The following is a 6,395-nucleotide window of genomic DNA, read 5'->3' on the forward strand; positions in this document are numbered from 1 at the left end:
TCGGATGGGGGCACCTCTTTGCATAAAAGTCAATACCTCTTTGAACAAGTACTTATGCTATGGGCACGTCACTTTGCATGCAACTCAATATCGCATAGGTTGAGGGATATGCAAGGTATTGTGTCCATCGGATATGCTCACTACAAGGCATAGGCCTTTTTCCAACGAAAATATTGACGCTTTTTACATTAATTTTTTTTTTAACGGGCACAAATGTTGCTATAAAAGTCACTAAAAGCATCGAAAAAGAACCATCGCTATAAAGCATCGCTATATAGGGACGATGATAAACATCGCTATATAGCGACACTGGTAAACGTTGCTATATAGTGACGATTAACAGAATTAAAAAAAAAGGATTAGTGGGGCTAAACAGGGCTTGCTATGGCCCTGTTTAGCCCCACTAATCCTTTTTTTTTTTTGTAATTACAAAACAAAGTCTTTTATAACAAAATTTCCCTTGCGAAAAGGGTGATACAAAATCGCTTAAATGAAATGATCGAGCAATAAAAGCATACATGTCGAACATATACAACATTATTTGTTACAAAATTACCCTTTCGAAAGGGCGATACAAAATTGCTCAAATGAGCGGATATACAAAATGACATACATGGTGAAGAAAATGGAATCTGCTACTACTATCACTACTACTACTACTCATTCGAATCATCTTCGTCCTCATCTTGTTGGACTGATCCTTGGTCCTCGTGAGCTGTGTCTTCTTTCTGATCCTCGTCATGTGCATCTGATCCCTGGCCTTGGTGATCGCTTGCCTCCGATGATGGGACGCCTGAGCTTTGACCCTAAGAGTGAACCATATAAATTGAAAATTAGATTGGAACGTAAGAATAAAACAATTTAAAAAGTGAGATTACAAGTAGGAGTAGACTTATACCGTGCGAGCAGTCACCTCAGCCCAATCGACCATCACTCCTGTTGCCTCTTGCTCAATAAACCACGGCTTTGTTCCTATGCGAAATGTGCATCGCGTCTCTGCATCTCTAGGAAGACGACCCATCGAAGCTTGTTGTGGATCCAATTTATGAGAGTTAGAGTTAGCTAAAGTACATGTAATATGTAGTAAAACAAATAGAACAATACATTAAATGAGAAGAAGTAGACTTACCATGGTTGCCTCGAACGCCAACCGTCCACCTGTACCAAAGTGCGAAGTACCTACGATGTCCAGCTGTCTCTTTGCAGCCCTCCTCTAACCCTCAAACAATTCGGGATTGTCTCTATTATGCTTCTTGAAGAACTTCCAATCAGCTTTGTCTGCCCAACTGGGTTTAGCCAACCCCTTTGTGATGGAAGTACACAAGGTTGATATATGATGCTTCAAGACCAAACCCATGCGCTCTCGCATATAATCCTCATTAAACTCCCAATTTGGCAGGTTAGATTTTTTTTTTAAAATTCATCGATGACCGCCTGCTTCTTTTGGTAATCTTGATACTACCAATCGATAGCAATGCCACTCTTGAAGTGATGGCTCATAAACCGCCTCATGGTGGCCATCACTGCTTAATAGCGACACTTTAAGTCACTTTTTGTTCTAACATGAAGGGAAGCTCATAGATGCTATTTTATAACTGTTAATATATTTTCTTGCAACTCAAGTTGTGATTTTTAAAGTGTGCAGATGGAAGGGATGAGTGGAAGCTTGTCCGATGATGCGCCAAGGCCCGGGAACATGAACTGGGTTACAGAGAGGTTATATTGTCATTGCACTCATTGCAAGCGAGAAGTACGACATCAACGTCATATTATCATGCACCACTTGTAGATGTATGGGGAGCAGCCCAAACCAGTATCCACCGTTGGTGTTGCACGTGTTGATGGACCATCGGTAAGTCAAAGCTATTTAAGTTCGCAGTCTTATTGGATACCAGGAAATACAAGATCTTATATTTACATGAAATCTTAAAATAGGATGAGGAGGGTGACGAGGGTACACATAAATCTTCACACTTTGAGCAAGACTATAGTCTCCCGGATGATGACGAGGGTATGGTTGACATGATGGATTTCATTTTTAGGGCACTACATCCCATGTACATGTGATGTTAGAGTCTGAGGTCAAAATGCGAGAGTTGCAATCAATGCAATTGTACGAGGGTGCTAGGATGTCTAAACTACGTGCTTGTCTCTAAATCTTGACTTTGCAACTAAAGTATGGGTGGTCGGATACAAGTGTCTCGGCCTTAATGAGCTTAGCTCTTGCATTAATTTGACTCATTATTTGGATATTGTTTGTTTTAAGAATCATCATGTTTGATTTGAGAATCATCATTTGGATAGTGTATACCGAATCATCATTGTTCGAAGCCTATGTATGTTTGAATTGTCATAGGTTGCTCCAGAAGATGTTGCCTGCACTAAATACCATGCCCGCATCAAGAGATGAAGCGAAAAAGATGCTAACAATGGTGGGTATGGATTATGATACCATCCATGCTTGCCGTAATGATTGTATTCTCTTTCATTGTGAGCATGGAGATTTGGCTAGTTGTCCAAAGTGTGGGGAACAATGATATAGAGATGACTTGCAGGGTGAGCGGATATTGGTAAAGGTCTTGAGACACTTTCCCATCATTGCAAGAATACAACACATGTTCTGATGCAAATCCATAACGGAGTTGATGACATGGCATGCATCTCATCGGTCCACTGATGACACATTGAGGATTCCTACAGATTGTGCAGATTGGAAGTACATAGATAATCAGTGGCCGGACTTTGTGAGAGAGCCACACAACTTACATCTTAGGCTCGCCATGGACGGCATGAATCCTTTCGGGTTACGCTTGACATCTTGGTCGACATGGCTCATAGTCGTGGTGAATTACAATATCCCACCATGGCTAATAATAAAAAAGGGACATCTCATGCTTGCACTACTTGTGCCAGGAAAGTACAAGGCAAAAAATATGGACGTGTACATTGCACCTTTGATAGAGGAGTTACAGATATTATGGAGAGGAGTGCAGGTCTTTGATATTTCCAGAGCTCCTAGACATACCAATGGTATTTTGGTCAGGGGTATCTTGATGGACCATGCATGACTACCCAGGATATGGAGAGTGCGCAGGTACGTGGTTGTGTCTTTACATGTATAATGAGGGATTATGCTTTTATGACTCTCTTTCGCACGCATGTCTTATAATAACACATTCATGCACGCATGCAGGACTTGTTATAAGTGGGTACCATGCTTGTCCTGTTTGTGGACCGGCTCTGAAATTACTTGCACGCTCCTCCAAACATATGAGGAAAAATGTTTATGAAGGTCATGCTTGATACCTTCCGCTCGACCATCTCGCACGTGGAGGTCAGCTTGATTCACCACCATCATATTTGAAGGCAAGTGACTGGATCATCTCTTGGATCCCATGCATATCTTCAAGAATGTGGGGGCTACTATTTGGGCACACTTGGTTGATTCCAAATCCTCGAGAGGAGTGGGAGAAGACTTGTGTGCTATGAATAGGATGTCTCATTTGTGGCCTCAAGTCCATGCTTCGGGAAAGGTTGTCCTCCCGAAAGCAACGTGGATCCTCTCTACGAGGGAGGAAGCAGCAGTCAAGGCAAACATTGCCTCTTTTCAAACACTGACAGGGTACATGTGTTGCTTGAAAGGAGAATTTTCAAAGGACAATAAGCTTAGTGGTCTCAAGTCCCATGATTGGCACAAGGTCTTACAGGTATTCTAAGTAGAATTAGTGTACCGATAATCGTGATGCATTAGCGTAATTATGATTATGTTATATTGTTGACATGACTTCTTTATTGCTTTGATAGTTCATCCTCCCAATAATAATAAAAGGGTGCTTACAAGAAGATGTTAGAAATGCTATATTCAAGATTTATGGTATTGTGAGGTATGCTTACTATCAAATTGCATTGATTGCATTTTCTTCAATTTAAGCTGATTAATCTGTAGACTGCTTATGAAAATATCTTACATGGACATGTGAAATAGGTGGATATCTCAAAAAGAAATCTCCATATCGAGCATCGAGAAGGCTAGGGTGGAATCCATCGAAGCCGTATGCTTGCTTGAGAAGCACTTTCCCTCGAGCATTATGACAACTCAAGTCCACTTGCTTGTGCACATAGTTGATGAGGTGGCTATAGCAGGTACCGTTCATAGTCGATGGATGTTTTTTCTCGAGTAGTTTATGAAAACTTTAAAGGGATTTGTAAGACAAAGAGCAAGACCAGAAGCAAGCATGGCAGAGGGATGGCTTGTGCAAGAGTCATTAGTATATATCACAGAGTTTCTTGTATCCACAGATCCCGATATGCCGCAAGCTTGGCATAACAAGGATGATGATCGCATCGTTGGCAAGGTTCCCTAAGGAAAAGGGATTGAAAGAAAAATGAGCAGACCAAATGGAGAAATTCAATAAGTTTTGTATCCTCAATAGCCCTAAGATGCAAAAGTGGATTGAGAGATATGAAGTGGCCAAAGCAAAAAGAATAAATGCAAGGACGAGATTCAGAGTAATGTACAGGCGATCACAACCATATCCACGGGATCTAGCTCTTCTCCCTACTCACATGTCACTTGATTGGCTATAACTGGCTGTACATAAATCCGAACGTGATGGAGAGACAATAAACGAGCACGAGTGAGAGTTATCATCTGGATGTATGGTGCATGTAAGTTTCTTACCTCTTGACATAATTAAGTAATTATTTGTGGCAATATACGCTATAAAATAGATGCATCTTCATTGTTTTAATGATGCTCTTTTACAGTACAAAAAGTACAGTGCATTATGGTCATATGGACGACATTTTCACGTGGAACACATCGATTCAAAGAGAGTCACGTATGATTGTGGAGTCATGGCTAACTTCACCCAAGATAGCCAAGCAAGTGCTTCGGATACCAATCTTCTCTCCTCACAGTTGGATTATTGTGGAACCATATGACGCGACATCTATAAAGTTGATTTCAGATGATTTAGTATTTTCATTCTTGATGTAAAATGGTTTAGAACTATTTACAACGATCCCCATGCGATAGTGAGAAAAGATAGTAGTGGTTTCTTTGCAATAGACTCCACCAAACATTGGACCGATGAAAGTGATACTTTTGTTCTTCCCGAGCACTGTGAGTAGGTGCATACTAATGATTTAATTAATAGAAGCTTTCATTTTTAAAGATCCATTGATATATGTACTTGAGCATAATTTCATATATATAATTAATGACATTTGGCACCCATCTTCAATATAGGTGGTTTTTCATCCGGATCATTCTGATCCAAGATGGTCATACATGATCCAAGTTGCACCACGAAGTAAGCAAATTTTTGAAGATAGAGATGTGGATATGGAGATGCCACTACCAATGCCAGATCCAATTGATGAATCTAGCGAAGAAGATGTACATCACCATATGAGCCAAGAGGAAGATGCGCATAATGACATCACATGGGAGGAACATGGAAATCATGATATTGACGAAGAAGACAATGATCATCAAGAATTACCACACTTTATTGAAGAAGATGATTAAATACTTTTAGGTGAACGTACGATGCTAGAGTACGATGATGATATAGGAGATCAACTCGATATAGAGTTGGAGATAGACTTGTTTGGCGCCTTAGACTTGGCTCAAGATGAAACAGTTGATGTAAATACTCTTAATAGATTTTTTTCATCTCAAACTTAGACATGAATATATGAGCTTCAAAGGCTTGATGTACATGCTCTCATATTTTTATTCTCTATGAGATCAAACATGTATGAAAATTTAAAAAAATTTGTCATTGGAAAAAATTAACTTTTAAGGCCTATATGGAAAAAAAACCTCTCTGGAAAACGTCGCTATAAAATACTATATCAGTGTCGCTATATAGCGACACTTAAAAGTCGCTATATAGAAACCTTTATAAAAGTCACTATATATATAGCGACTTTTGGCAAGCATCACTATATAGTGACACTTTACGAAACCCGCATTTCATACCGATGATTAATGCCATGCGGGTTCTAAGCATTGGTACGTAAACGTCGCAATAGTATCCATGTGTAGTAGTGGCTTTGTATAGGCGATCATGTGTACGTTTATCTCGCTGATGACACTACTTGTCAAGTCATGGGTATTGGTGATCTATATCTTGGCACATTTTCTTCAACAAGAGTCTTGCAAGGCATTCTCCATGTTTCAGATCTTCAAAGAAATCTTCTTTCTATTGTGTGACTTGTTGATCTTGGTCAGATGCCTGCCTACTCACTATTTTGTGGTAGCTGCAACTCTTTGCTTGTGTTAAGGGAGAAAGCTTTCTGCACACACATAGCAAGATCTAATCGTAAGCATGGCCTCAACTGTCGGCACTAAGCAAAAAATATGGAAAGAGCTAAGTAAGGGTGAG

Source organism: Dipteris shenzhenensis, chromosome 16, assembly GCF_047967505.1.
Source record: "Dipteris shenzhenensis isolate YYH24624 ecotype China chromosome 16, Dip_SZ_1.0, whole genome shotgun sequence".
In the NCBI taxonomy this organism is placed as follows: domain Eukaryota; kingdom Viridiplantae; phylum Streptophyta; class Polypodiopsida; order Gleicheniales; family Dipteridaceae; genus Dipteris; species Dipteris shenzhenensis.